This window comes from Cupressus sempervirens, chromosome 3 (genome assembly GCF_028749045.1).
Source record: "Cupressus sempervirens isolate cs-2001-9-10 chromosome 3, ASM2874904v1, whole genome shotgun sequence".
Classification (NCBI taxonomy): domain Eukaryota; kingdom Viridiplantae; phylum Streptophyta; class Pinopsida; order Cupressales; family Cupressaceae; genus Cupressus; species Cupressus sempervirens.
This window is the reverse complement of record NC_143120.1, coordinates 585,977,509-586,003,441: the sequence shown is the minus strand read 5'-3', so window position 1 is coordinate 586,003,441 and position 25,933 is coordinate 585,977,509. Positions and strand designations below refer to the sequence as shown.

General features: G+C 39.2%; 25 non-coding genes across 25 annotated transcripts; all 25 read right to left on the bottom strand.

Annotated features, from left to right (window-relative positions):
• Positions 1–124: 124 nt before the first annotated feature.
• LOC149567933 (5S ribosomal RNA) lies at positions 125–243 on the bottom strand. The gene has a single exon (XR_016363082.1). It is a non-coding gene; the product is annotated as a 5S ribosomal RNA (ribosomal RNA).
• Positions 244–1,194: 951 nt separating this feature from the next.
• On the bottom strand, positions 1,195–1,313 carry LOC149567932 (5S ribosomal RNA). Its single transcript, XR_016363081.1, has one exon. It is a non-coding gene; the product is annotated as a 5S ribosomal RNA (ribosomal RNA).
• Positions 1,314–2,264: 951 nt separating this feature from the next.
• LOC149567931 (5S ribosomal RNA) lies at positions 2,265–2,383 on the bottom strand. The gene has a single exon (XR_016363080.1). It is a non-coding gene; the product is annotated as a 5S ribosomal RNA (ribosomal RNA).
• Positions 2,384–3,334: 951 nt separating this feature from the next.
• On the bottom strand, positions 3,335–3,453 carry LOC149567930 (5S ribosomal RNA). Its single transcript, XR_016363079.1, has one exon. It is a non-coding gene; the product is annotated as a 5S ribosomal RNA (ribosomal RNA).
• Positions 3,454–4,404: 951 nt separating this feature from the next.
• Positions 4,405–4,523, bottom strand: LOC149567929 (5S ribosomal RNA). The gene has a single exon (XR_016363078.1). It is a non-coding gene; the product is annotated as a 5S ribosomal RNA (ribosomal RNA).
• A 951-nt stretch (positions 4,524–5,474) lies between these two features.
• On the bottom strand, positions 5,475–5,593 carry LOC149567928 (5S ribosomal RNA). Its single transcript, XR_016363076.1, has one exon. It is a non-coding gene; the product is annotated as a 5S ribosomal RNA (ribosomal RNA).
• Positions 5,594–6,544: 951 nt separating this feature from the next.
• On the bottom strand, positions 6,545–6,663 carry LOC149567927 (5S ribosomal RNA). The gene has a single exon (XR_016363075.1). It is a non-coding gene; the product is annotated as a 5S ribosomal RNA (ribosomal RNA).
• A 951-nt stretch (positions 6,664–7,614) lies between these two features.
• Positions 7,615–7,733, bottom strand: LOC149567926 (5S ribosomal RNA). Its single transcript, XR_016363074.1, has one exon. It is a non-coding gene; the product is annotated as a 5S ribosomal RNA (ribosomal RNA).
• A 951-nt stretch (positions 7,734–8,684) lies between these two features.
• On the bottom strand, positions 8,685–8,803 carry LOC149567925 (5S ribosomal RNA). Its single transcript, XR_016363073.1, has one exon. It is a non-coding gene; the product is annotated as a 5S ribosomal RNA (ribosomal RNA).
• Positions 8,804–9,754: 951 nt separating this feature from the next.
• On the bottom strand, positions 9,755–9,873 carry LOC149567924 (5S ribosomal RNA). Its single transcript, XR_016363072.1, has one exon. It is a non-coding gene; the product is annotated as a 5S ribosomal RNA (ribosomal RNA).
• Positions 9,874–10,823: 950 nt separating this feature from the next.
• On the bottom strand, positions 10,824–10,942 carry LOC149567923 (5S ribosomal RNA). Its single transcript, XR_016363238.1, has one exon. It is a non-coding gene; the product is annotated as a 5S ribosomal RNA (ribosomal RNA).
• A 951-nt stretch (positions 10,943–11,893) lies between these two features.
• On the bottom strand, positions 11,894–12,012 carry LOC149567922 (5S ribosomal RNA). The gene has a single exon (XR_016363071.1). It is a non-coding gene; the product is annotated as a 5S ribosomal RNA (ribosomal RNA).
• A 951-nt stretch (positions 12,013–12,963) lies between these two features.
• On the bottom strand, positions 12,964–13,082 carry LOC149567921 (5S ribosomal RNA). The gene has a single exon (XR_016363070.1). It is a non-coding gene; the product is annotated as a 5S ribosomal RNA (ribosomal RNA).
• Positions 13,083–14,032: 950 nt separating this feature from the next.
• On the bottom strand, positions 14,033–14,151 carry LOC149567920 (5S ribosomal RNA). The gene has a single exon (XR_016363069.1). It is a non-coding gene; the product is annotated as a 5S ribosomal RNA (ribosomal RNA).
• Positions 14,152–15,102: 951 nt separating this feature from the next.
• On the bottom strand, positions 15,103–15,221 carry LOC149567919 (5S ribosomal RNA). The gene has a single exon (XR_016363068.1). It is a non-coding gene; the product is annotated as a 5S ribosomal RNA (ribosomal RNA).
• Positions 15,222–16,172: 951 nt separating this feature from the next.
• Positions 16,173–16,291, bottom strand: LOC149567918 (5S ribosomal RNA). Its single transcript, XR_016363067.1, has one exon. It is a non-coding gene; the product is annotated as a 5S ribosomal RNA (ribosomal RNA).
• A 950-nt stretch (positions 16,292–17,241) lies between these two features.
• On the bottom strand, positions 17,242–17,360 carry LOC149567917 (5S ribosomal RNA). The gene has a single exon (XR_016363065.1). It is a non-coding gene; the product is annotated as a 5S ribosomal RNA (ribosomal RNA).
• A 950-nt stretch (positions 17,361–18,310) lies between these two features.
• Positions 18,311–18,429, bottom strand: LOC149567916 (5S ribosomal RNA). Its single transcript, XR_016363064.1, has one exon. It is a non-coding gene; the product is annotated as a 5S ribosomal RNA (ribosomal RNA).
• A 951-nt stretch (positions 18,430–19,380) lies between these two features.
• Positions 19,381–19,499, bottom strand: LOC149567915 (5S ribosomal RNA). The gene has a single exon (XR_016363228.1). It is a non-coding gene; the product is annotated as a 5S ribosomal RNA (ribosomal RNA).
• A 951-nt stretch (positions 19,500–20,450) lies between these two features.
• On the bottom strand, positions 20,451–20,569 carry LOC149567914 (5S ribosomal RNA). The gene has a single exon (XR_016363063.1). It is a non-coding gene; the product is annotated as a 5S ribosomal RNA (ribosomal RNA).
• A 951-nt stretch (positions 20,570–21,520) lies between these two features.
• LOC149567913 (5S ribosomal RNA) lies at positions 21,521–21,639 on the bottom strand. The gene has a single exon (XR_016363062.1). It is a non-coding gene; the product is annotated as a 5S ribosomal RNA (ribosomal RNA).
• A 951-nt stretch (positions 21,640–22,590) lies between these two features.
• On the bottom strand, positions 22,591–22,709 carry LOC149567912 (5S ribosomal RNA). Its single transcript, XR_016363061.1, has one exon. It is a non-coding gene; the product is annotated as a 5S ribosomal RNA (ribosomal RNA).
• Positions 22,710–23,660: 951 nt separating this feature from the next.
• On the bottom strand, positions 23,661–23,779 carry LOC149567911 (5S ribosomal RNA). The gene has a single exon (XR_016363221.1). It is a non-coding gene; the product is annotated as a 5S ribosomal RNA (ribosomal RNA).
• Positions 23,780–24,730: 951 nt separating this feature from the next.
• Positions 24,731–24,849, bottom strand: LOC149567910 (5S ribosomal RNA). Its single transcript, XR_016363060.1, has one exon. It is a non-coding gene; the product is annotated as a 5S ribosomal RNA (ribosomal RNA).
• A 951-nt stretch (positions 24,850–25,800) lies between these two features.
• On the bottom strand, positions 25,801–25,919 carry LOC149567909 (5S ribosomal RNA). Its single transcript, XR_016363059.1, has one exon. It is a non-coding gene; the product is annotated as a 5S ribosomal RNA (ribosomal RNA).
• Between the last annotated feature and the right edge of the window lie 14 nt (positions 25,920–25,933).

Below are 25,933 nucleotides of genomic sequence, written 5' to 3'. Positions count from 1 at the left end.
TATAGTATGCTAAATGAATGCATATTTAAAATCCAAACGATATTACAATGAAAGAAATTAAGCTATGCAAATGTCAGCAAAGTCGGTAGAAATTTCGGCATAAGTTGCTCAAAAAAGTAAAAGAAGGGTGCAACACCGGGACTTCCCGGGAGGTCACCCATCCCAGTACTACTCCGGCCCAAGCGCGCTTAACTGCGGAGTTCTGATGGGATCCGGTGCACTAACGCTGGTATGATCGCACCCGACATCAAACTCTCACACCCTCGTGTTAGCCCATGCATCATAATGCAACCTTGTATAGGACGCGCCTTATGGAGCACTCGGAGCGCACCTTATCGAGCACCCAGAATGCACGGGAGAGTAAAAATCACTTCGACACTGAGAACGCACCTTATCCGGCACTCGGTTTTTTTTATAAAAAATTTTTCTTTTTATAAATTTATAAATTTAACTATAGATTTTTCAAAACGTCCTGCACACCACTGTTAAGTTAAGCTACAGATAAATACATAAATAACTACAAAAATCAGGAGAAGAAAAAAAATGCTTCAGAAAACAGCTCGATAAACTGGAACTTGAAAAACTATATTCTGCATTACTGTTGCAAAATTATGTGCGAATTCATGCACAGACCTGCGCAAGAAAAATCGTGTGCATAGCGCGAGAACCCACACAATTACGAACTTTTTTGCTCGAGAAAGTGTAGAGGAAGATGCAAAATCTTCAAGTCTTTGTGCAAAAAAATAGCTTTCTCATGCGAAAATCTGGAAGCTTGTATGGACAAAACAAAAAAAATGCAGAAAATGTATATGTGAAATTGGGGGCCTCTAATCCTCACATACACTTCAACATGGTCATTACCCGCGAGATCATCCCGAAATAAACATTGTATTCTTTATTCGAAAAGTCTAACAAAGCGACATGTTGCCTTCTAACTAGAAAGATTATGCCTTTGCTCTCAGAACAAGAATCGGGCAACCGGACCTCTAGAACGAAGGATTTATGTAGGTAAATGAAAGTGCAATTAATCTAGATGAGAGATGCAATTATCAATCTAAGAAATGAAGAAATATAGTATGCTAAATGAATGCATATTTAAAATCCAAACGATATTACAATGAAAGAAATTAAGCTATGCAAATGTCAGCAAAGTCGGTAGAAATTTCGGCATAAGTTGCTCAAAAAAGTAAAAGAAGGGTGCAACACCGGGACTTCCCGGGAGGTCACCCATCCCAGTACTACTCCGGCCCAAGCGCGCTTAACTGCGGAGTTCTGATGGGATCCGGTGCACTAACGCTGGTATGATCGCACCCGACATCAAACTCTCACACCCTCGTGTTAGCCCATGCATCATAATGCAACCTTGTATAGGACGCGCCTTATGGAGCACTCGGAGCGCACCTTATCGAGCACCCAGAATGCACGGGAGAGTAAAAATCACTTCGACACTGAGAACGCACCTTATCCGGCACTCGGTTTTTTTTATAAAAATTTTTTCTTTTTATAAATTTATAAATTTAACTATAGATTTTTCAAAACGTCCTGCACACCACTGTTAAGTTAAGCTACAGATAAATACATAAATAACTACAAAAATCAGAAGAAGAAAAAAAATGCTTCAGAAAACAGCTCGATAAACTGGAACTTGAAAAACTATATTCTGCATTACTGTTGCAAAATTATGTGCGAATTCATGCACAGACCTGCGCAAGAAAAATCGTGTGCATAGCGCGAGAACCCACACAATTACGAACTTTTTTGCTCGAGAAAGTGTAGAGGAAGATGCAAAATCTTCAAGTCTTTGTGCAAAAAAATAGCTTTCTCATGCGAAAATCTGGAAGCTTGTATGGACAAAACAAAAAAAATGCAGAAAATGTATATGTGAAATTGGGGGCCTCTAATCCTCACATACACTTCAACATGGTCATTACCCGCGAGATCATCCCGAAATAAACATTGTATTCTTTATTCGAAAAGTCTAACAAAGCGACATGTTGCCTTCTAACTAGAAAGATTATGCCTTTGCTCTCAGAACAAGAATCGGGCAACCGGACCTCTAGAACGAAGGATTTATGTAGGTAAATGAAAGTGCAATTAATCTAGATGAGAGATGCAATTATCAATCTAAGAAATGAAGAAATATAGTATGCTAAATGAATGCATATTTAAAATCCAAACGATATTACAATGAAAGAAATTAAGCTATGCAAATGTCAGCAAAGTCGGTAGAAATTTCGGCATAAGTTGCTCAAAAAAGTAAAAGAAGGGTGCAACACCGGGACTTCCCGGGAGGTCACCCATCCCAGTACTACTCCGGCCCAAGCGCGCTTAACTGCGGAGTTCTGATGGGATCCGGTGCACTAACGCTGGTATGATCGCACCCGACATCAAACTCTCACACCCTCGTGTTAGCCCATGCATCATAATGCAACCTTGTATAGGACGCGCCTTATGGAGCACTCGGAGCGCACCTTATCGAGCACCCAGAATGCACGAGAGAGTAAAAATCACTTCGACACTGAGAACGCACCTTATCCGGCACTCGGTTTTTTTTATAAAAATTTTTTCTTTTTATAAATTTATAAATTTAACTATAGATTTTTCAAAACGTCCTGCACACCACTGTTAAGTTAAGCTACAGATAAATACATAAATAACTACAAAAATCAGGAGAAGAAAAAAAATGCTTCAGAAAACAGCTCGATAAACTGGAACTTGAAAAACTATATTCTGCATTACTGTTGCAAAATTATGTGCGAATTCATGCACAGACCTGCGCAAGAAAAATCGTGTGCATAGCGCGAGAACCCACACAATTACGAACTTTTTTGCTCGAGAAAGTGTAGAGGAAGATGCAAAATCTTCAAGTCTTTGTGCAAAAAAATAGCTTTCTCATGCGAAAATCTGGAAGCTTGTATGGACAAAACAAAAAAAATGCAGAAAATGTATATGTGAAATTGGGGGCCTCTAATCCTCACATACACTTCAACATGGTCATTACCCGCGAGATCATCCCGAAATAAACATTGTATTCTTTATTCGAAAAGTCTAACAAAGCGACATGTTGCCTTCTAACTAGAAAGATTATGCCTTTGCTCTCAGAACAAGAATCGGGCAACCGGACCTCTAGAACGAAGGATTTATGTAGGTAAATGAAAGTGCAATTAATCTAGATGAGAGATGCAATTATCAATCTAAGAAATGAAGAAATATAGTATGCTAAATGAATGCATATTTAAAATCCAAACGATATTACAATGAAAGAAATTAAGCTATGCAAATGTCAGCAAAGTCGGTAGAAATTTCGGCATAAGTTGCTCAAAAAAGTAAAAGAAGGGTGCAACACCGGGACTTCCCGGGAGGTCACCCATCCCAGTACTACTCCGGCCCAAGCGCGCTTAACTGCGGAGTTCTGATGGGATCCGGTGCACTAACGCTGGTATGATCGCACCCGACATCAAACTCTCACACCCTCGTGTTAGCCCATGCATCATAATGCAACCTTGTATAGGACGCGCCTTATGGAGCACTCGGAGCGCACCTTATCGAGCACCCAGAATGCACGGGAGAGTAAAAATCACTTCGACACTGAGAACGCACCTTATCCGGCACTCGGTTTTTTTTATAAAAAATTTTTCTTTTTATAAATTTATAAATTTAACTATAGATTTTTCAAAACGTCCTGCACACCACTGTTAAGTTAAGCTACAGATAAATACATAAATAACTACAAAAATCAGGAGAAGAAAAAAAATGCTTCAGAAAACAGCTCGATAAACTGGAACTTGAAAAACTATATTCTGCATTACTGTTGCAAAATTATGTGCGAATTCATGCACAGACCTGCGCAAGAAAAATCGTGTGCATAGCGCGAGAACCCACACAATTACGAACTTTTTTGCTCGAGAAAGTGTAGAGGAAGATGCAAAATCTTCAAGTCTTTGTGCAAAAAAATAGCTTTCTCATGCGAAAATCTGGAAGCTTGTATGGACAAAACAAAAAAAATGCAGAAAATGTATATGTGAAATTGGGGGCCTCTAATCCTCACATACACTTCAACATGGTCATTACCCGCGAGATCATCCCGAAATAAACATTGTATTCTTTATTCGAAAAGTCTAACAAAGCGACATGTTGCCTTCTAACTAGAAAGATTATGCCTTTGCTCTCAGAACAAGAATCGGGCAACCGGACCTCTAGAACGAAGGATTTATGTAGGTAAATGAAAGTGCAATTAATCTAGATGAGAGATGCAATTATCAATCTAAGAAATGAAGAAATATAGTATGCTAAATGAATGCATATTTAAAATCCAAACGATATTACAATGAAAGAAATTAAGCTATGCAAATGTCAGCAAAGTCGGTAGAAATTTCGGCATAAGTTGCTCAAAAAAGTAAAAGAAGGGTGCAACACCGGGACTTCCCGGGAGGTCACCCATCCCAGTACTACTCCGGCCCAAGCGCGCTTAACTGCGGAGTTCTGATGGGATCCGGTGCACTAACGCTGGTATGATCGCACCCGACATCAAACTCTCACACCCTCGTGTTAGCCCATGCATCATAATGCAACCTTGTATAGGACGCGCCTTATGGAGCACTCGGAGCGCACCTTATCGAGCACCCAGAATGCACGGGAGAGTAAAAATCACTTCGACACTGAGAACGCACCTTATCCGGCACTCGGTTTTTTTTATAAAAAATTTTTCTTTTTATAAATTTATAAATTTAACTATAGATTTTTCAAAACGTCCTGCACACCACTGTTAAGTTAAGCTACAGATAAATACATAAATAACTACAAAAATCAGGAGAAGAAAAAAAATGCTTCAGAAAACAGCTCGATAAACTGGAACTTGAAAAACTATATTCTGCATTACTGTTGCAAAATTATGTGCGAATTCATGCACAGACCTGCGCAAGAAAAATCGTGTGCATAGCGCGAGAACCCACACAATTACGAACTTTTTTGCTCGAGAAAGTGTAGAGGAAGATGCAAAATCTTCAAGTCTTTGTGCAAAAAAATAGCTTTCTCATGCGAAAATCTGGAAGCTTGTATGGACAAAACAAAAAAAATGCAGAAAATGTATATGTGAAATTGGGGGCCTCTAATCCTCACATACACTTCAACATGGTCATTACCCGCGAGATCATCCCGAAATAAACATTGTATTCTTTATTCGAAAAGTCTAACAAAGCGACATGTTGCCTTCTAACTAGAAAGATTATGCCTTTGCTCTCAGAACAAGAATCGGGCAACCGGACCTCTAGAACGAAGGATTTATGTAGGTAAATGAAAGTGCAATTAATCTAGATGAGAGATGCAATTATCAATCTAAGAAATGAAGAAATATAGTATGCTAAATGAATGCATATTTAAAATCCAAACGATATTACAATGAAAGAAATTAAGCTATGCAAATGTCAGCAAAGTCGGTAGAAATTTCGGCATAAGTTGCTCAAAAAAGTAAAAGAAGGGTGCAACACCGGGACTTCCCGGGAGGTCACCCATCCCAGTACTACTCCGGCCCAAGCGCGCTTAACTGCGGAGTTCTGATGGGATCCGGTGCACTAACGCTGGTATGATCGCACCCGACATCAAACTCTCACACCCTCGTGTTAGCCCATGCATCATAATGCAACCTTGTATAGGACGCGCCTTATGGAGCACTCGGAGCGCACCTTATCGAGCACCCAGAATGCACGGGAGAGTAAAAATCACTTCGACACTGAGAACGCACCTTATCCGGCACTCGGTTTTTTTTATAAAAAATTTTTCTTTTTATAAATTTATAAATTTAACTATAGATTTTTCAAAACGTCCTGCACACCACTGTTAAGTTAAGCTACAGATAAATACATAAATAACTACAAAAATCAGGAGAAGAAAAAAAATGCTTCAGAAAACAGCTCGATAAACTGGAACTTGAAAAACTATATTCTGCATTACTGTTGCAAAATTATGTGCGAATTCATGCACAGACCTGCGCAAGAAAAATCGTGTGCATAGCGCGAGAACCCACACAATTACGAACTTTTTTGCTCGAGAAAGTGTAGAGGAAGATGCAAAATCTTCAAGTCTTTGTGCAAAAAAATAGCTTTCTCATGCGAAAATCTGGAAGCTTGTATGGACAAAACAAAAAAAATGCAGAAAATGTATATGTGAAATTGGGGGCCTCTAATCCTCACATACACTTCAACATGGTCATTACCCGCGAGATCATCCCGAAATAAACATTGTATTCTTTATTCGAAAAGTCTAACAAAGCGACATGTTGCCTTCTAACTAGAAAGATTATGCCTTTGCTCTCAGAACAAGAATCGGGCAACCGGACCTCTAGAACGAAGGATTTATGTAGGTAAATGAAAGTGCAATTAATCTAGATGAGAGATGCAATTATCAATCTAAGAAATGAAGAAATATAGTATGCTAAATGAATGCATATTTAAAATCCAAACGATATTACAATGAAAGAAATTAAGCTATGCAAATGTCAGCAAAGTCGGTAGAAATTTCGGCATAAGTTGCTCAAAAAAGTAAAAGAAGGGTGCAACACCGGGACTTCCCGGGAGGTCACCCATCCCAGTACTACTCCGGCCCAAGCGCGCTTAACTGCGGAGTTCTGATGGGATCCGGTGCACTAACGCTGGTATGATCGCACCCGACATCAAACTCTCACACCCTCGTGTTAGCCCATGCATCATAATGCAACCTTGTATAGGACGCGCCTTATGGAGCACTCGGAGCGCACCTTATCGAGCACCCAGAATGCACGGGAGAGTAAAAATCACTTCGACACTGAGAACGCACCTTATCCGGCACTCGGTTTTTTTTATAAAAAATTTTTCTTTTTATAAATTTATAAATTTAACTATAGATTTTTCAAAACGTCCTGCACACCACTGTTAAGTTAAGCTACAGATAAATACATAAATAACTACAAAAATCAGGAGAAGAAAAAAAATGCTTCAGAAAACAGCTCGATAAACTGGAACTTGAAAAACTATATTCTGCATTACTGTTGCAAAATTATGTGCGAATTCATGCACAGACCTGCGCAAGAAAAATCGTGTGCATAGCGCGAGAACCCACACAATTACGAACTTTTTTGCTCGAGAAAGTGTAGAGGAAGATGCAAAATCTTCAAGTCTTTGTGCAAAAAAATAGCTTTCTCATGCGAAAATCTGGAAGCTTGTATGGACAAAACAAAAAAAATGCAGAAAATGTATATGTGAAATTGGGGGCCTCTAATCCTCACATACACTTCAACATGGTCATTACCCGCGAGATCATCCCGAAATAAACATTGTATTCTTTATTCGAAAAGTCTAACAAAGCAACATGTTGCCTTCTAACTAGAAAGATTATGCCTTTGCTCTCAGAACAAGAATCGGGCAACCGGACCTCTAGAACGAAGGATTTATGTAGGTAAATGAAAGTGCAATTAATCTAGATGAGAGATGCAATTATCAATCTAAGAAATGAAGAAATATAGTATGCTAAATGAATGCATATTTAAAATCCAAACGATATTACAATGAAAGAAATTAAGCTATGCAAATGTCAGCAAAGTCGGTAGAAATTTCGGCATAAGTTGCTCAAAAAAGTAAAAGAAGGGTGCAACACCGGGACTTCCCGGGAGGTCACCCATCCCAGTACTACTCCGGCCCAAGCGCGCTTAACTGCGGAGTTCTGATGGGATCCGGTGCACTAACGCTGGTATGATCGCACCCGACATCAAACTCTCACACCCTCGTGTTAGCCCATGCATCATAATGCAACCTTGTATAGGACGCGCCTTATGGAGCACTCGGAGCGCACCTTATCGAGCACCCAGAATGCACGGGAGAGTAAAAATCACTTCGACACTGAGAACGCACCTTATCCGGCACTCGGTTTTTTTTATAAAAAATTTTTCTTTTTATAAATTTATAAATTTAACTATAGATTTTTCAAAACGTCCTGCACACCACTGTTAAGTTAAGCTACAGATAAATACATAAATAACTACAAAAATCAGGAGAAGAAAAAAAATGCTTCAGAAAACAGCTCGATAAACTGGAACTTGAAAAACTATATTCTGCATTACTGTTGCAAAATTATGTGCGAATTCATGCACAGACCTGCGCAAGAAAAATCGTGTGCATAGCGCGAGAACCCACACAATTACGAACTTTTTTGCTCGAGAAAGTGTAGAGGAAGATGCAAAATCTTCAAGTCTTTGTGCAAAAAAATAGCTTTCTCATGCGAAAATCTGGAAGCTTGTATGGACAAAACAAAAAAAATGCAGAAAATGTATATGTGAAATTGGGGGCCTCTAATCCTCACATACACTTCAACATGGTCATTACCCGCGAGATCATCCCGAAATAAACATTGTATTCTTTATTCGAAAAGTCTAACAAAGCGACATGTTGCCTTCTAACTAGAAAGATTATGCCTTTGCTCTCAGAACAAGAATCGGGCAACCGGACCTCTAGAACGAAGGATTTATGTAGGTAAATGAAAGTGCAATTAATCTAGATGAGAGATGCAATTATCAATCTAAGAAATGAAGAAATATAGTATGCTAAATGAATGCATATTTAAAATCCAAACGATATTACAATGAAAGAAATTAAGCTATGCAAATGTCAGCAAAGTCGGTAGAAATTTCGGCATAAGTTGCTCAAAAAAGTAAAAGAAGGGTGCAACACCGGGACTTCCCGGGAGGTCACCCATCCCAGTACTACTCCGGCCCAAGCGCGCTTAACTGCGGAGTTCTGATGGGATCCGGTGCACTAACGCTGGTATGATCGCACCCGACATCAAACTCTCACACCCTCGTGTTAGCCCATGCATCATAATGCAACCTTGTATAGGACGCGCCTTATGGAGCACTCGGAGCGCACCTTATCGAGCACCCAGAATGCACGGGAGAGTAAAAATCACTTCGACACTGAGAACGCACCTTATCCGGCACTCGGTTTTTTTTATAAAAAATTTTTCTTTTTATAAATTTATAAATTTAACTATAGATTTTTCAAAACGTCCTGCACACCACTGTTAAGTTAAGCTACAGATAAATACATAAATAACTACAAAAATCAGGAGAAGAAAAAAAATGCTTCAGAAAACAGCTCGATAAACTGGAACTTGAAAAACTATATTCTGCATTACTGTTGCAAAATTATGTGCGAATTCATGCACAGACCTGCGCAAGAAAAATCGTGTGCATAGCGCGAGAACCCACACAATTACGAACTTTTTTGCTCGAGAAAGTGTAGAGGAAGATGCAAAATCTTCAAGTCTTTGTGCAAAAAAATAGCTTTCTCATGCGAAAATCTGGAAGCTTGTATGGACAAAACAAAAAAAATGCAGAAAATGTATATGTGAAATTGGGGGCCTCTAATCCTCACATACACTTCAACATGGTCATTACCCGCGAGATCATCCCGAAATAAACATTGTATTCTTTATTCGAAAAGTCTAACAAAGCGACATGTTGCCTTCTAACTAGAAAGATTATGCCTTTGCTCTCAGAACAAGAATCGGGCAACCGGACCTCTAGAACGAAGGATTTATGTAGGTAAATGAAAGTGCAATTAATCTAGATGAGAGATGCAATTATCAATCTAAGAAATGAAGAAATATAGTATGCTAAATGAATGCATATTTAAAATCCAAACGATATTACAATGAAAGAAATTAAGCTATGCAAATGTCAGCAAAGTCGGTAGAAATTTCGGCATAAGTTGCTCAAAAAAGTAAAAGAAGGGTGCAACACCGGGACTTCCCGGGAGGTCACCCATCCCAGTACTACTCCGGCCCAAGCGCGCTTAACTGCGGAGTTCTGATGGGATCCGGTGCACTAACGCTGGTATGATCGCACCCGACATCAAACTCTCACACCCTCGTGTTAGCCCATGCATCATAATGCAACCTTGTATAGGACGCGCCTTATGGAGCACTCGGAGCGCACCTTATCGAGCACCCAGAATGCACGGGAGAGTAAAAATCACTTCGACACTGAGAACGCACCTTATCCGGCACTCGGTTTTTTTTATAAAAAATTTTTCTTTTTATAAATTTATAAATTTAACTATAGATTTTTCAAAACGTCCTGCACACCACTGTTAAGTTAAGCTACAGATAAATACATAAATAACTACAAAAATCAGGAGAAGAAAAAAAATGCTTCAGAAAACAGCTCGATAAACTGAACTTGAAAAACTATATTCTGCATTACTGTTGCAAAATTATGTGCGAATTCATGCACAGACCTGCGCAAGAAAAATCGTGTGCATAGCGCGAGAACCCACACAATTACGAACTTTTTTGCTCGAGAAAGTGTAGAGGAAGATGCAAAATCTTCAAGTCTTTGTGCAAAAAAATAGCTTTCTCATGCGAAAATCTGGAAGCTTGTATGGACAAAACAAAAAAAATGCAGAAAATGTATATGTGAAATTGGGGGCCTCTAATCCTCACATACACTTCAACATGGTCATTACCCGCGAGATCATCCCGAAATAAACATTGTATTCTTTATTCGAAAAGTCTAACAAAGCGACATGTTGCCTTCTAACTAGAAAGATTATGCCTTTGCTCTCAGAACAAGAATCGGGCAACCGGACCTCTAGAACGAAGGATTTATGTAGGTAAATGAAAGTGCAATTAATCTAGATGAGAGATGCAATTATCAATCTAAGAAATGAAGAAATATAGTATGCTAAATGAATGCATATTCAAAATCCAAACGATATTACAATGAAAGAAATTAAGCTATGCAAATGTCAGCAAAGTCGGTAGAAATTTCGGCATAAGTTGCTCAAAAAAGTAAAAGAAGGGTGCAACATCGGGACTTCCCGGGAGGTCACCCATCCCAGTACTACTCCGGCCCAAGCGCGCTTAACTGCGGAGTTCTGATGGGATCCGGTGCACTAACGCTGGTATGATCGCACCCGACATCAAACTCTCACACCCTCGTGTTAGCCCATGCATCATAATGCAACCTTGTATAGGACGCGCCTTATGGAGCACTCGGAGCGCACCTTATCGAGCACCCAGAATGCACGGGAGAGTAAAAATCACTTCGACACTGAGAACGCACCTTATCCGGCACTCGGTTTTTTTTATAAAAAAATTTTCTTTTTATAAATTTATAAATTTAACTATAGATTTTTCAAAACGTCCTGCACACCACTGTTAAGTTAAGCTACAGATAAATACATGAATAACTACAAAAATCAGAAGAAGAAAAAAAATGCTTCAGAAAACAGCTCGATAAACTGGAACTTGAAAAACTATATTCTGCATTACTGTTGCAAAATTATGTGCGAATTCATGCACAGACCTGCGCAAGAAAAATCGTGTGCATAGCGCGAGAACCCACACAATTACGAACTTTTTTGCTCGAGAAAGTGTAGAGGAAGATGCAAAATCTTCAAGTCTTTGTGCAAAAAAATAGCTTTCTCATGCGAAAATCTGGAAGCTTGTATGGACAAAACAAAAAAAATGCAGAAAATGTATATGTGAAATTGGGGGCCTCTAATCCTCACATACACTTCAACATGGTCATTACCCGCGAGATCATCCCGAAATAAACATTGTATTCTTTATTCGAAAAGTCTAACAAAGCGACATGTTGCCTTCTAACTAGAAAGATTATGCCTTTGCTCTCAGAACAAGAATCGGGCAACCGGACCTCTAGAACGAAGGATTTATGTAGGTAAATGAAAGTGCAATTAATCTAGATGAGAGATGCAATTATCAATCTAAGAAATGAAGAAATATAGTATGCTAAATGAATGCATATTCAAAATCCAAACGATATTACAATGAAAGAAATTAAGCTATGCAAATGTCAGCAAAGTCGGTAGAAATTTCGGCATAAGTTGCTCAAAAAAGTAAAAGAAGGGTGCAACACCGGGACTTCCCGGGAGGTCACCCATCCCAGTACTACTCCGGCCCAAGCGCGCTTAACTGCGGAGTTCTGATGGGATCCGGTGCACTAACGCTGGTATGATCGCACCCGACATCAAACTCTCACACCCTCGTGTTAGCCCATGCATCATAATGCAACCTTGTATAGGACGCGCCTTATGGAGCACTCGGAGCGCACCTTATCGAGCACCCAGAATGCACGGGAGAGTAAAAATCACTTCGACACTGAGAACGCACCTTATCCGGCACTCGGTTTTTTTTATAAAAAATTTTTCTTTTTATAAATTTATAAATTTAACTATAGATTTTTCAAAACGTCCTGCACACCACTGTTAAGTTAAGCTACAGATAAATACATAAATAACTACAAAAATCAGGAGAAGAAAAAAAATGCTTCAGAAAACAGCTCGATAAACTGGAACTTGAAAAACTATATTCTGCATTACTGTTGCAAAATTATGTGCGAATTCATGCACAGACCTGCGCAAGAAAAATCGTGTGCATAGCGCGAGAACCCACACAATTACGAACTTTTTTGCTCGAGAAAGTGTAGAGGAAGATGCAAAATCTTCAAGTCTTTGTGCAAAAAAATAGCTTTCTCATGCGAAAATCTGGAAGCTTGTATGGACAAAACAAAAAAAATGCAGAAAATGTATATGTGAAATTGGGGGCCTCTAATCCTCACATACACTTCAACATGGTCATTACCCGCGAGATCATCCCGAAATAAACATTGTATTCTTTATTCGAAAAGTCTAACAAAGCGACATGTTGCCTTCTAACTAGAAAGATTATGCCTTTGCTCTCAGAACAAGAATCGGGCAACCGGACCTCTAGAACGAAGGATTTATGTAGGTAAATGAAAGTGCAATTAATCTAGATGAGAGATGCAATTATCAATCTAAGAAATGAAGAAATATAGTATGCTAAATGAATGCATATTTAAAATCCAAACGATATTACAATGAAAGAAATTAAGCTATGCAAATGTCAGCAAAGTCGGTAGAAATTTCGGCATAAGTTGCTCAAAAAAGTAAAAGAAGGGTGCAACACCGGGACTTCCCGGGAGGTCACCCATCCCAGTACTACTCCGGCCCAAGCGCGCTTAACTGCGGAGTTCTGATGGGATCCGGTGCACTAACGCTGGTATGATCGCACCCGACATCAAACTCTCACACCCTCGTGTTAGCCCATGCATCATAATGCAACCTTGTATAGGACGCGCCTTATGGAGCACTCGGAGCGCACCTTATCGAGCACCCAGAATGCACGGGAGAGTAAAAATCACTTCGACACTGAGAACGCACCTTATCCGGCACTCGGTTTTTTTTATAAAAAATTTTTCTTTTTATAAATTTATAAATTTAACTATAGATTTTTCAAAACGTCCTGCACACCACTGTTAAGTTAAGCTACAGATAAATACATAAATAACTACAAAAATCAGGAGAAGAAAAAAAATGCTTCAGAAAACAGCTCGATAAACTGGAACTTGAAAAACTATATTCTGCATTACTGTTGCAAAATTATGTGCGAATTCATGCACAGACCTGCGCAAGAAAAATCGTGTGCATAGCGCGAGAACCCACACAATTACGAACTTTTTTGCTCGAGAAAGTGTAGAGGAAGATGCAAAATCTTCAAGTCTTTGTGCAAAAAAATAGCTTTCTCATGCGAAAATCTGGAAGCTTGTATGGACAAAACAAAAAAAATGCAGAAAATGTATATGTGAAATTGGGGGCCTCTAATCCTCACATACACTTCAACATGGTCATTACCCGCGAGATTATCCCGAAATAAACATTGTATTCTTTATTCGAAAAGTCTAACAAAGCGACATGTTGCCTTCTAACTAGAAAGATTATGCCTTTGCTCTCAGAACAAGAATCGGGCAACCGGACCTCTAGAACGAAGGATTTATGTAGGTAAATGAAAGTGCAATTAATCTAGATGAGAGATGCAATTATCAATCTAAGAATGAAGAAATATAGTATGCTAAATGAATGCATATTTAAAATCCAAACGATATTACAATGAAAGAAATTAAGCTATGCAAATGTCAGCAAAGTCGGTAGAAATTTCGGCATAAGTTGCTCAAAAAAGTAAAAGAAGGGTGCAACACCGGGACTTCCCGGGAGGTCACCCATCCCAGTACTACTCCGGCCCAAGCGCGCTTAACTGCGGAGTTCTGATGGGATCCGGTGCACTAACGCTGGTATGATCGCACCCGACATCAAACTCTCACACCCTCGTGTTAGCCCATGCATCATAATGCAACCTTGTATAGGACGCGCCTTATGGAGCACTCGGAGCGCACCTTATCGAGCACCCAGAATGCACGGGAGAGTAAAAATCACTTCGACACTGAGAACGCACCTTATCCGGCACTCGGTTTTTTTTATAAAAAATTTTTCTTTTTATAAATTTATAAATTTAACTATAGATTTTTCAAAACGTCCTGCACACCATTGTTAAGTTAAGCTACAGATAAATACATAAATAACTACAAAAATCAGGAGAAGAAAAAAAATGCTTCAGAAAACAGCTCGATAAACTGGAACTTGAAAAACTATATTCTGCATTACTGTTGCAAAATTATGTGCGAATTCATGCACAGACCTGCGCAAGAAAAATCGTGTGCATAGCGCGAGAACCCACACAATTACGAACTTTTTTGCTCGAGAAAGTGTAGAGGAAGATGCAAAATCTTCAAGTCTTTGTGCAAAAAAATAGCTTTCTCATGCGAAAATCTGGAAGCTTGTATGGACAAAACAAAAAAAATGCAGAAAATGTATATGTGAAATTGGGGGCCTCTAATCCTCACATACACTTCAACATGGTCATTACCCGCGAGATCATCCCGAAATAAACATTGTATTCTTTATTCGAAAAGTCTAACAAAGCGACATGTTGCCTTCTAACTAGAAAGATTATGCCTTTGCTCTCAGAACAAGAATCGGGCAACCGGACCTCTAGAACGAAGGATTTATGTAGGTAAATGAAAGTGCAATTAATCTAGATGAGAGATGCAATTATCAATCTAAGAAATGAAGAAATATAGTATGCTAAATGAATGCATATTTAAAATCCAAACGATATTACAATGATAGAAATTAAGCTATGCAAATGTCAGCAAAGTCGGTAGAAATTTTGGCATAAGTTGCTCAAAAAAGTAAAAGAAGGGTGCAACACCGGGACTTCCCGGGAGGTCACCCATCCCAGTACTACTCCGGCCCAAGCGCGCTTAACTGCGGAGTTCTGATGGGATCCGGTGCACTAACGCTGGTATGATCGCACCCGACATCAAACTCTCACACCCTCGTGTTAGCCCATGAATCATAATGCAACCTTGTATAGGACGCGCCTTATGGAGCACTCGGAGCGCACCTTATCGAGCACCCAGAATGCACGGGAGAGTAAAAATCACTTCAACACTGAGAACGCACCTTATCCGGCACTCGGTTTTTTTTATAAAAATTTTTTCTTTTTATAAATTTATAAATTTAACTATAGATTTTTCAAAACGTCCTGCACACCACTGTTAAGTTAAGCTACAGATAAATACATAAATAACTACAAAAATCAGGAGAAGAAAAAAAATGCTTCAGAAAACAGCTCGATAAACTGGAACTTGAAAAACTATATTCTGCATTACTCTTGCAAAATTATGTGCGAATTCATGCACAGACCTGCGCAAGAAAAATCGTGTGCATAGCGCGAGAACCCACACAATTACGAACTTTTTTGCTCGAGAAAGTGTAGAGGAAGATGCAAAATCTTCAAGTCTTTGTGCAAAAAAATAGCTTTCTCATGCGAAAATCTGGAAGCTTGTATGGACAAAACAAAAAAAATGCAGAAAATGTATATGTGAAATTGGGGGCCTCTAATCCTCACATACACTTCAACATGGTCATTACCCGCGAGATCATCCCGAAATAAACATTGTATTCTTTATTCGAAAAGTCTAACAAAGCGACATGTTGCCTTCTAACTAGAAAGATTATGCCTTTGCTCTCAGAACAAGAATCGGGCAACCGGACCTCTAGAACGAAGGATTTATGTAGGTAAATGAAAGTGCAATTAATCTAGATGAGAGATGCAATTATCAATCTAAGAAATGAAGAAATATAGTATGCTAAATGAATGCATATTTAAAATCCAAACGATATTACAATGAAAGAAATTAAGCTATGCAAATGTCAGCAAAGTCGGTAGAAATTTCGGCATAAGTTGCTCAAAAAAGTAAAAGAAGGGTGCAACACCGGGACTTCCCGGGAGGTCACCCATCCCAGTACTACTCCGGCCCAAGCGCGCTTAACTGCGGAGTTCTGATGGGATCCGGTGCACTAACGCTGGTATGATCGCACCCGACATCAAACTCTCACACCCTCGTGTTAGCCCATGCATCATAATGCAACCTTGTATAGGACGCGCCTTATGGAGCACTCGGAGCGCACCTTATCGAGCACCCAGAATGCACGGGAGAGTAAAAATCACTTCGACACTGAGAACGCACCTTATCCGGCACTCGGTTTTTTTTATAAAAAATTTTTTTTTTTATAAATTTATAAATTTAACTATAGATTTTTCAAAACGTCCTGCACACCACTGTTAAGTTAAGCTACAGATAAATACATAAATAACTACAAAAATCAGGAGAAGAAAAAAAATGCTTCAGAAAACAGCTCGATAAACTGGAACTTGAAAAACTATATTCTGCATTACTGTTGCAAAATTATGTGCGAATTCATGCACAGACCTGCGCAAGAAAAATCGTGTGCATAGCGCGAGAACCCACACAATTACGAACTTTTTTGCTCGAGAAAGTGTAGAGGAAGATGCAAAATCTTCAAGTCTTTGTGCAAAAAAATAGCTTTCTCATGCGAAAATCTGGAAGCTTGTATGGACAAAACAAAAAAAATGCAGAAAATGTATATGTGAAATTGGGGGCCTCTAATCCTCACATACACTTCAACATGGTCATTACCCGCGAGATCATCCCGAAATAAACATTGTATTCTTTATTCGAAAAGTCTAACAAAGCGACATGTTGCCTTCTAACTAGAAAGATTATGCCTTTGCTCTCAGAACAAGAATCGGGCAACCGGACCTCTAGAACGAAGGATTTATGTAGGTAAATGAAAGTGCAATTAATCTAGATGAGAGATGCAATTATCAATCTAAGAATGAAGAAATATAGTATGCTAAATGAATGCATATTTAAAATCCAAACGATATTACAATGAAAGAAATTAAGCTATGCAAATGTCAGCAAAGTCGGTAGAAATTTCGGCATAAGTTGCTCAAAAAAGTAAAAGAAGGGTGCAACACCGGGACTTCCCGGGAGGTCACCCATCCCAGTACTACTCCGGCCCAAGCGCGCTTAACTGCGGAGTTCTGATGGGATCCGGTGCACTAACGCTGGTATGATCGCACCCGACATCAAACTCTCACACCCTCGTGTTAGCCCATGCATCATAATGCAACCTTGTATAGGACGCGCCTTATGGAGCACTCGGAGCGCACCTTATCGAGCACCCAGAATGCACGGGAGAGTAAAAATCACTTCGACACTGAGAACGCACCTTATCCGGCACTCGGTTTTTTTTATAAAAAATTTTTCTTTTTATAAATTTATAAATTTAACTATAGATTTTTCAAAACGTCCTGCACACCACTGTTAAGTTAAGCTACAGATAAATACATAAATAACTACAAAAATCAGGAGAAGAAAAAAAATGCTTCAGAAAACAGCTCGATAAACTGGAACTTGAAAAACTATATTCTGCATTACTGTTGCAAAATTATGTGCGAATTCATGCACAGACCTGCGCAAGAAAAATCGTGTGCATAGCGCGAGAACCCACACAATTACGAACTTTTTTGCTCGAGAAAGTGTAGAGGAAGATGCAAAATCTTCAAGTCTTTGTGCAAAAAAATAGCTTTCTCATGCGAAAATCTGGAAGCTTGTATGGACAAAACAAAAAAAATGCAGAAAATGTATATGTGAAATTGGGGGCCTCTAATCCTCACATACACTTCAACATGGTCATTACCCGCGAGATCATCCCGAAATAAACATTGTATTCTTTATTCGAAAAGTCTAACAAAGCGACATGTTGCCTTCTAACTAGAAAGATTATGCCTTTGCTCTCAGAACAAGAATCGGGCAACCGGACCTCTAGAACAAAGGATTTATGTAGGTAAATGAAAGTGCAATTAATCTAGATGAGAGATGCAATTATCAATCTAAGAATGAAGAAATATAGTATGCTAAATGAATGCATATTTAAAATCCAAACGATATTACAATGAAAGAAATTAAGCTATGCAAATGTCAGCAAAGTCGGTAGAAATTTCGGCATAAGTTGCTCAAAAAAGTAAAAGAAGGGTGCAACACCGGGACTTCCCGGGAGGTCACCCATCCCAGTACTACTCCGGCCCAAGCGCGCTTAACTGCGGAGTTCTGATGGGATCCGGTGCACTAACGCTGGTATGATCGCACCCGACATCAAACTCTCACACCCTCGTGTTAGCCCATGCATCATAATGCAACCTTGTATAGGACGCGCCTTATGGAGCACTCGGAGTGCACCTTATCGAGCACCCAGAATGCACGGGAGAGTAAAAATCACTTCGACACTGAGAACGCACCTTATCCGGCACTCGGTTTTTTTTATAAAAAATTTTTCTTTTTATAAATTTATAAATTTAACTATAGATTTTTCAAAACGTCCTGCACACCACTGTTAAGTTAAGCTACAGATAAATACATAAATAACTACAAAAATCAGGAGAAGAAAAAAAATGCTTCAGAAAACAGCTCGATAAACTGGAACTTGAAAAACTATATTCTGCATTACTGTTGCAAAATTATGTGCGAATTCATGCACAGACCTGCGCAAGAAAAATCGTGTGCATAGCGCGAGAACCCACACAATTACGAACTTTTTTGCTCGAGAAAGTGTAGAGGAAGATGCAAAATCTTCAAGTCTTTGTGCAAAAAAATAGCTTTCTCATGCGAAAATCTGGAAGCTTGTATGGACAAAACAAAAAAAATGCAGAAAATGTATATGTGAAATTGGGGGCCTCTAATCCTCACATACACTTCAACATGGTCATTACCCGCGAGATCATCCCGAAATAAACATTGTATTCTTTATTCGAAAAGTCTAACAAAGCGACATGTTGCCTTCTAACTAGAAAGATTATGCCTTTGCTCTCAGAACAAGAATCGGGCAACCGGACCTCTAGAACGAAGGATTTATGTAGGTAAATGAAAGTGCAATTAATCTAGATGAGAGATGCAATTATCAATCTAAGAAATGAAGAAATATAGTATGCTAAATGAATGCATATTTAAAATCCAAACGATATTACAATGAAAGAAATTAAGCTATGCAAATGTCAGCAAAGTCGGTAGAAATTTCGGCATAAGTTGCTCAAAAAAGTAAAAGAAGGGTGCAACACCGGGACTTCCCGGGAGGTCACCCATCCCAGTACTACTCCGGCCCAAGCGCGCTTAACTGCGAAGTTCTGATGGGATCCGGTGCACTAACGCTGGTATGATCGCACCCGACATCAAACTCTCACACCCTCGTTTTAGCCCATGCATCATAATGCAACCTTGTATAGGACGCGCCTTATGGAGCACTCGGAGCGCACCTTATCGAGCACCCAGAATGCACGGGAGAGTAAAAATCACTTCGACACTGAGAACGCACCTTATTCGGCACTCGGTTTTTTTTATAAAAAAATTTTCTTTTTATAAATTTATAAATTTAACTATAGATTTTTCAAAACGTCCTGCACACCACTGTTAAGTTAAGCTACAGATAAATACATGAATAACTACAAAAATCAGAAGAAGAAAAAAAATTCTTCAGAAAACAGCTCGATAAACTGGAACTTGAAAAACTATATTCTGCATTACTGTTGCAAAATTATGTGCGAATTCATGCACAGACCTGCGCAAGAAAAATCGTGTGCATAGCGCGAGAACCCACACAATTACGAACTTTTTTGCTCGAGAAAGTGTAGAGGAAGATGCAAAATCTTCAAGTCTTTGTGCAAAAAAATAGCTTTCTCATGCGAAAATCTGGAAGCTTGTATGGACAAAACAAAAAAAATGCAGAAAATGTATATGTGAAATTGGGGGCCTCTAATCCTCACATACACTTCAACATGGTCATTACCCGCGAGATCATCCCGAAATAAACATTGTATTCTTTATTCGAAAAGTCTAACAAAGCGACATGTTGCCTTCTAACTAGAAAGATTATGCCTTTGCTCTCAGAACAAGAATCGGGCAACCGGACCTCTAGAACGAAGGATTTATGTAGGTAAATGAAAGTGCAATTAATCTAGATGAGAGATGCAATTATCAATCTAAGAAATGAAGAAATATAGTATGCTAAATGAATGCATATTTAAAATCCAAACGATATTACAATGAAAGAAATTAAGCTATGCAAATGTCAGCAAAGTCGGTAGAAATTTCGGCATAAGTTGCTCAAAAAAGTAAAAGAAGGGTGCAACACCGGGACTTCCCGGGAGGTCACCCATCCCAGTACTACTCCGGCCCAAGCGCGCTTAACTGCGGAGTTCTGATGGGATCCGGTGCACTAACGCTGGTATGATCGCACCCGACATCAAACTCTCACACCCTCGTTTTAGCCCATGCATCATAATGCAACCTTGTATAGGACGCGCCTTATGGAGCACTCGGAGCGCACCTTATCGAGCACCCAGAATGCACGGGAGAGTAAAAATCACTTCGACACTGAGAACGCACCTTATCCGGCACTCGGTTTTTTTTATAAAAAAATTTTCTTTTTATAAATTTATAAATTTAACTATAGATTTTTCAAAACGTCCTGCACACCACTGTTAAGTTAAGCTACAGATAAATACATGAATAACTACAAAAATCAGAAGAAGAAAAAAAATTCTTCAGAAAACAGCTCGATAAACTGGAACTTGAAAAACTATATTCTGCATTACTGTTGCAAAATTATGTGCGAATTCATGCACAGACCTGCGCAAGAAAAATCGTGTGCATAGCGCGAGAACCCACACAATTACGAACTTTTTTGCTCGAGAAAGTGTAGAGGAAGATGCAAAATCTTCAAGTCTTTGTGCAAAAAAATAGCTTTCTCATGCGAAAATCTGGAAGCTTGTATGGACAAAACAAAAAAAATGCAGAAAATGTATATGTGAAATTGGGGGCCTCTAATCCTCACATACACTTCAACATGGTCATTACCCGCGAGATCATCCCGAAATAAACATTGTATTCTTTATTCGAAAAGTCTAACAAAGCGACATGTTGCCTTCTAACTAGAAAGATTATGCCTTTGCTCTCAGAACAAGAATCGGGCAACCGGACCTCTAGAACGAAGGATTTATGTAGGTAAATGAAAGTGCAATTAATCTAGATGAGAGATGCAATTATCAATCTAAGAAATGAAGAAATATAGTATGCTAAATGAATGCATATTTAAAATCCAAACGATATTACAATGAAAGAAATTAAGCTATGCAAATGTCAGCAAAGTCGGTAGAAATTTCGGCATAAGTTGCTCAAAAAAGTAAAAGAAGGGTGCAACACCGGGACTTCCCGGGAGGTCACCCATCCCAGTACTACTCCGGCCCAAGCGCGCTTAACTGCGGAGTTCTGATGGGATCCGGTGCACTAACGCTGGTATGATCGCACCCGACATCAAACTCTCACACCCTCGTGTTAGCCCATGCATCATAATGCAACCTTGTATAGGACGCGCCTTATGGAGCACTCGGAGCGCACCTTATCGAGCACCCAGAATGCACGGGAGAGTAAAAATCACTTCGACACTGAGAACGCACCTTATCCGGCACTCGGTTTTTTTTATAAAAAATTTTTCTTTTTATAAATTTATAAATTTAACTATAGATTTTTCAAAACGTCCTGCACACCACTGTTAAGTTAAGCTACAGATAAATACATGAATAACTACAAAAATCAGAAGAAGAAAAAAAATGCTTCAGAAAACAGCTCGATAAACTGGAACTTGAAAAACTATATTCTGCATTACTGTTGCAAAATTATGTGCGAATTCATGCACAGACCTGCGCAAGAAAAATCGTGTGCATAGCGCGAGAACCCACACAATTACGAACTTTTTTGCTCGAGAAAGTGTAGAGGAAGATGCAAAATCTTCAAGTCTTTGTGCAAAAAAATAGCTTTCTCATGCGAAAATCTGGAAGCTTGTATGGACAAAACAAAAAAAATGCAGAAAATGTATATGTGAAATTGGGGGCCTCTAATCCTCACATACACTTCAACATGGTCATTACCCGTGAGATCATCCCGAAATAAACATTGTATTCTTTATTCGAAAAGTCTAACAAAGCGACATGTTGCCTTCTAACTAGAAAGATTATGCCTTTGCTCTCAGAACAAGAATCGGGCAACCGTACCTCTAGAACGAAGGATTTATGTAGGTAAATGAAAGTGCAATTAATCTAGATGAGAGATGCAATTATCAATCTAAGAAATGAAGAAATATAGTATGCTAAATGAATGCATATTCAAAATCCAAACGATATTACAATGAAAGAAATTAAGCTATGCAAATGTCAGCAAAGTCGGTAGAAATTTCGGCATAAGTTGCTCAAAAAAGTAAAAGAAGGGTGCAACACCGGGACTTCCCGGGAGGTCACCCATCCCAGTACTACTCCGGCCCAAGCGCGCTTAACTGCGGAGTTCTGATGGGATCCGGTGCACTAACGCTGGTATGATCGCACCCGACATCAAACTCTCACACCCTCGTGTTAGCCCATGCATCATAATGCAACCTTGTATAGGACGCGCCTTATGGAGCACTCGGAGCGCACCTTATCGAGCACCCAGAATGCACGGGAGAGTAAAAATCACTTCGACACTGAGAACGCACCTTATCCGGCACTCGGTTTTTTTTATAAAAAAATTTTCTTTTTATAAATTTATAAATTTAACTATAGATTTTTCAAAACGTCCTGCACACCACTGTTAAGTTAAGCTACAGATAAATACATGAATAACTACAAAAATCAGAAGAAGAAAAAAAATGCTTCAGAAAACAGCTCGATAAACTGGAACTTGAAAAACTATATTTTGCATTACTGTTGCAAAATTATGTGCGAATTCATGCACAGACCTGCGCAAGAAAAATCGTGTGCATAGCGCGAGAACCCACACAATTACGAACTTTTTTGCTCGAGAAAGTGTAGAGGAAGATGCAAAATCTTCAAGTCTTTGTGCAAAAAAATAGCTTTCTCATGCGAAAATCTGGAAGCTTGTATGGACAAAACAAAAAAAATGCAGAAAATGTATATGTGAAATTGGGGGCCTCTAATCCTCACATACACTTCAACATGGTCATTACCCGCGAGATCATCCCGAAATAAACATTGTATTCTTTATTCGAAAAGTCTAACAAAGCGACATGTTGCCTTCTAACTAGAAAGATTATGCCTTTGCTCTCAGAACAAGAATCGGGCAACCGGACCTCTAGAACGAAGGATTTATGTAGGTAAATGAAAGTGCAATTAATCTAGATGAGAGATGCAATTATCAATCTAAGAAATGAAGAAATATAGTATGCTAAATGAATGCATATTCAAAATCCAAACGATATTACAATGAAAGAAATTAAGCTATGCAAATGTCAGCAAAGTCGGTAGAAATTTCGGCATAAGTTGCTCAAAAAAGTAAAAGAAGGGTGCAACACCGGGACTTCTCGGGAGGTCACCCATCCCAGTACTACTCCGGCCCAAGCGCGCTTAACTGCGGAGTTCTGATGGGATCCGGTGCACTAACGCTGGTATGATCGCACCCGACATCAAACTCTCACACCCTCGTGTTAGCCCATGCATCATAATGCAACCTTGTATAGGACGCGCCTTATGGAGCACTCGGAGCGCACCTTATCGAGCACCCAGAATGCACGGGAGAGTAAAAATCACTTCGACACTGAGAACGCACCTTATCCGGCACTCGGTTTTTTTTATAAAAAAATTTTCTTTTTATAAATTTATAAATTTAACTATAGATTTTTCAAAACGTCCTGCACACCACTGTTAAGTTAAGCTACAGATAAATACATGAATAACTACAAAAATCAGAAGAAGAAAAAAAATGCTTCAGAAAACAGCTCGATAAACTGGAACTTGAAAAACTATATTCTGCATTACTGTTGCAAAATTATGTGCGAATTCATGCACAGACCTGCGCAAGAAAAATCGTGTGCATAGCGCGAGAACCCACACAATTACGAACTTTTTTGCTCGAGAAAGTGTAGAGGAAGATGCAAAATCTTCAAGTCTTTGTGCAAAAAAATAGCTTTCTCATGCGAAAATCTGGAAGCTTGTATGGACAAAACAAAAAAAATGCAGAAAATGTATATGTGAAATTGGGGGCCTCTAATCCTCACATACACTTCAACATGGTCATTACCCGCGAGATCATCCCGAAATAAACATTGTATTCTTTATTCGAAAAGTCTAACAAAGCGACATGTTGCCTTCTAACTAGAAAGATTATGCCTTTGCTCTCAGAACAAGAATCGGGCAACCGGACCTCTAGAACGAAGGATTTATGTAGGTAAATGAAAGTGCAATTAATCTAGATGAGAGATGCAATTATCAATCTAAGAAATGAAGAAATATAGTATGCTAAATGAATGCATATTCAAAATCCAAACGATATTACAATGAAAGAAATTAAGCTATGCAAATGTCAGCAAAGTCGGTAGAAATTTCGGCATAAGTTGCTCAAAAAAGTAAAAGAAGGGTGCAACACCGGGACTTCCCGGGAGGTCACCCATCCCAGTACTACTCCGGCCCAAGCGCGCTTAACTGCGGAGTTCTGATGGGATCCGGTGCACTAACGCTGGTATGATCGCACCCGACATCAAACTCTCACACCCTCGTGTTAGCCCATGCATCATAATGCAACCTTGTATAGGACGCGCCTTATGGAGCACTCGGAGCGCACCTTATCGAGCACCCAGAATGCACGGGAGAGTAAAAATCACTTCGACACTGAGAACGCACCTTATCCGGCACTCGGTTTTTTTTATAAAAAAATTTTCTTTTTATAAATTTATAAATTTAACTATAGATTTTTCAAAACGTCCTGCACACCACTGTTAAGTTAAGCTACAGATAAATACATGAATAACTACAAAAATCAGAAGAAGAAAAAAAATGCTTCAGAAAACAGCTCGATAAACTGGAACTTGAAAAACTATATTCTGCATTACTGTTGCAAAATTATGTGCGAATTCATGCACAGACCTGCGCAAGAAAAATCGTGTGCATAGCGCGAGAACCCACACAATTACGAACTTTTTTGCTCGAGAAAGTGTAGAGGAAGATGCAAAATCTTCAAGTCTTTGTGCAAAAAAATAGCTTTCTCATGCGAAAATCTGGAAGCTTGTATGGACAAAACAAAAAAAATGCAGAAAATGTATATGTGAAATTGGGGGCCTCTAATCCTCACATACACTTCAACATGGTCATTACCCGCGAGATCATCCCGAAATAAACATTGTATTCTTTATTCGAAAAGTCTAACAAAGCGACATGTTGCCTTCTAACTAGAAAGATTATGCCTTTGCTCTCAGAACAAGAATCGGGCAACCGGACCTCTAGAACGAAGGATTTATGTAGGTAAATGAAAGTGCAATTAATCTAGATGAGAGATGCAATTATCAATCTAAGAAATGAAGAAATATAGTATGCTAAATGAATGCATATTCAAAATCCAAACGATATTACAATGAAAGAAATTAAGCTATGCAAATGTCAGCAAAGTCGGTAGAAATTTCGGCATAAGTTGCTCAAAAAAGTAAAAGAAGGGTGCAACACCGGGACTTCCCGGGAGGTCACCCATCCCAGTACTACTCCGGCCCAAGCGCGCTTAACTGCGGAGTTCTGATGGGATCCGGTGCACTAACGCTGGTATGATCGCACCCGACATCAAACTCTC